General features: G+C 50.7%; 1 non-coding gene across 1 annotated transcript; it reads left to right on the top strand.

Annotated features, from left to right (window-relative positions):
• The first annotated feature begins 2,023 nt into the window (after positions 1 to 2,023).
• LOC144543304 (18S ribosomal RNA) lies at positions 2,024 to 2,289 on the top strand. The gene has a single exon (XR_013507845.1). It is a non-coding gene; the product is annotated as an 18S ribosomal RNA (ribosomal RNA).
• Positions 2,290 to 2,915: the final 626 nt, after the last annotated feature.

Below are 2,915 nucleotides of genomic sequence, written 5' to 3'. Positions count from 1 at the left end.
CTACAGGATGAGGACCCTGGAGGGTATCGTGGCCACCGCCAACCTGTTCAACAGTTTGAAACGGTATGTGTCATCATCCAAAACACACAACCTTCAACTATTCTCTCTCTCACAGCTGCTTCCAAGGTCAGTCCAGCTGTTTGTCAGTGTTTAACCATGAAATCTTCTCCATCTTGCAGTTCTTCTACTGATGAGTCAGGGGATGCGAGGAGTGGTCGGAGAGAAAAGAGAGGCAGAGACACCGCTGAACAGGACGGCAGGGACTTTACAGTGTTTATCCAGCACTTCCCGGTGACAGCGACTGGCCAGCCGCCCACTAAGAAGCAACGGACCGACGCTGGGTTTCCGACTGACAGAGTGTTTTATGACAGGTGGAGGGCTGTGCAGTATGGCAAGCGGGAGGAATACCTCTTGTGTAAGTGTAAATACTTTATTATGCAATGATTAAATTAAATGATTAACAACATTTCTATAAACAAAAGTAACGTAGAATTCACAAGTGTGGACAAGAATTTAAATTTAAATTTTCTCTCTTTGACAGCCCAATGTACAAGACACCCCCCAACTGTCCAGAAGGTCACAAAGGTCATCAGGGATGAGGGGTGGACTGCCAACCATCCCCGTCCTGAGGACATTGTGGCAAAGTGGAAACCAGCCAAGAGGGTGCAGGTTGAGAGTGATCCACGCATCATTAGGAGGGTCACAAGGCAGAGGTGGACAGGCCTGGCCATCAAGGATTTTGGTGGCGACAAAGGGAAAGGTATGTAAAAATGTCTTGTGAGCAGGAGAGCATTAATCCAACAAGCAAGCTATTAGGTTTAACAAATGTATTCTTGCCATTTCCAGCATACTTGTATATTATGTTAGTACATGAATTGTTCACTTGTTTTCCTTTGCTCTCCTGTTTTCTCTGTAAATTCACATATTCACACACTAATGTCACCTTCTTTTGACCACAGGAGTTGTTGCCACCAAATCCTTTGCCAAGGGCTCCATCATCTGTGATTATCATGGCAAGGTAATCACAGCAGCAGAGGGCAGGAAGATGATGGAGTCCATGCAGGATGAGATGGGCTACCTTTTTTTTTTCAAGACTCATGATGGTCGCGACCTTTGCATCGACGCCCAGACGTTTCCTTGCGAGTGTCACCCATCTGAAGAAACCCTTGGCAGAATGATCAACCATTCGCGGAAGAACAGCAATGTCACGCCACGCTACTGCAAGATGAACTTCCCGGAAGGAGTGAGGGATGTCATCCTGTTCCAGGCCTCCAAAGACATTTCCATCAGCGAAGAGGTCCGGTTCAACTACGGAGTGAACAGGAAGTCTTTCCGAGGAGAAGGGCTGGAACTCGAGTGGCTGGATGACTGACCAACATAGCAGCAGGTAAAGTTTGAATGCAGGCCCATTAAGATGTGTGTGTGTGTGTGTGTGTGTGTGTGTGTGTGCCAGAGTTGCCAGTGAGGGGCCCTGCAGGCCTCTCCTTTTCTTTCACTGCATCAATAAATTCATACTACTTCTCTTTATCTTTCATCACAGGTGGACAGTGTCTCCAGGATGCAGTTCTATTTAGGACTAGGTGATACAATCCCTTGTTTGCACATAACTTGAGACCTTGCTGATGTGAGTGGGAACGACGATGACACCTAAGGGTTTTCAAGTGGGCGCCCTCCTTCCTCAGCGTTTCACTGATGAGCCCACTACACCTCCAGAGGGTTCAGCGATGAGGCCTGGCATCCCAGGCTCACCCCCCTTGACATCATCTCGTTCTTGATGTTATTTCGGAGCCCAGGTGTTGTCTCTCCTCTTAATCCAGAGCCACTGGCTCGCCCTTTCAGCAGCACCGGGGAGGGCTTTGATGGCTTGACGTTGGCCCTGGCCTCGGATTCCCATGTCCTTAAGCAGCCTGGTAGTTGACATGCCTACGAAGCCTCTGCATCCAACTTCCACTGGGCGAACCATAGCTTTCCAGCCATGTTGTTCAGCGTCGGCTGCCAGCTCAGCCTACTTAAGCCTCTTACGTTCGTAGGCCTCGCCCACAGCGTCCTCCCAGGGCACTGTAAGCTCTATGATGTAGACAGTGCGAAGTGAGCTGGACCAAAGCAAGAGGTCCGGTCTGAGGTTGCTATCAACTTTCGATGGTACTTTCTGTGCCTACCATGGTGACCACGGGTAACGGGGAATCAGGGTTCGATTCCGGAGAGGGAGCCTGAGAAACGGCTACCACATCCAAGGAAGGCAGCAGGCGCGCAAATTACCCACTCCCGACTCGGGGAGGTAGTGACGAAAAATAACAATACAGGACTCTTTCGAGGCCCTGTAATTGGAATGAGCATAGCTGCCGGAGGTGTTGGAATGGAAAGAAAGCAGCCGTGTGACTTAGCCCCTGGTGCACTTGGTTGTTGCGGGAGGCGCTTCTATGGTATCGGATGGGGATTTCTTCCGCCTTGAAGGGCCTCAGCTGGCTGCTGCTCGAGTTGTCGGTTCCTTCGCCAGCGGGAGTGCTCCAATCCGATGCGTGGGAGTGGCCTGATTGATTTGGGTGCGTGGTCCACAACCCCTACTATTGGCGCGTTGCAGAAAGAACACTGGGTAGGCTAGAGTGTTAGACTCACTACCCCCCATTTATCATTAAGTGCAAGATACTGCCGGGTAGGTTAGGGTGTAAGACCCACTGCCCCATCCAGTTGGTCGGAATGGCGTCGCCAGTTGTTACAAGCCTTGGGATGTTGCCTGCCCGAGCCTCTACTCCTAGTAGGCGTACGTCCCCTGGTAAGTGCAACCGTGTTATCCTTCGAAGGTCGGGTTGTTGGTCCTCTGATCGGCCGCCGACAGGAATGTCTGGGCCGGTTAGGAGGACCAACAGATGGTTGAATGTGGTAACACAGCGCTTCAAGAAGGCCGAGAGTGATGG

Source organism: Centroberyx gerrardi, chromosome 21 (assembly GCF_048128805.1).
Source record: "Centroberyx gerrardi isolate f3 chromosome 21, fCenGer3.hap1.cur.20231027, whole genome shotgun sequence".
NCBI lineage: Eukaryota > Metazoa > Chordata > Actinopteri > Beryciformes > Berycidae > Centroberyx > Centroberyx gerrardi.
Note: the sequence above shows the minus strand (reverse complement) of the source record. Positions and strands in the feature narration are given on the sequence as shown.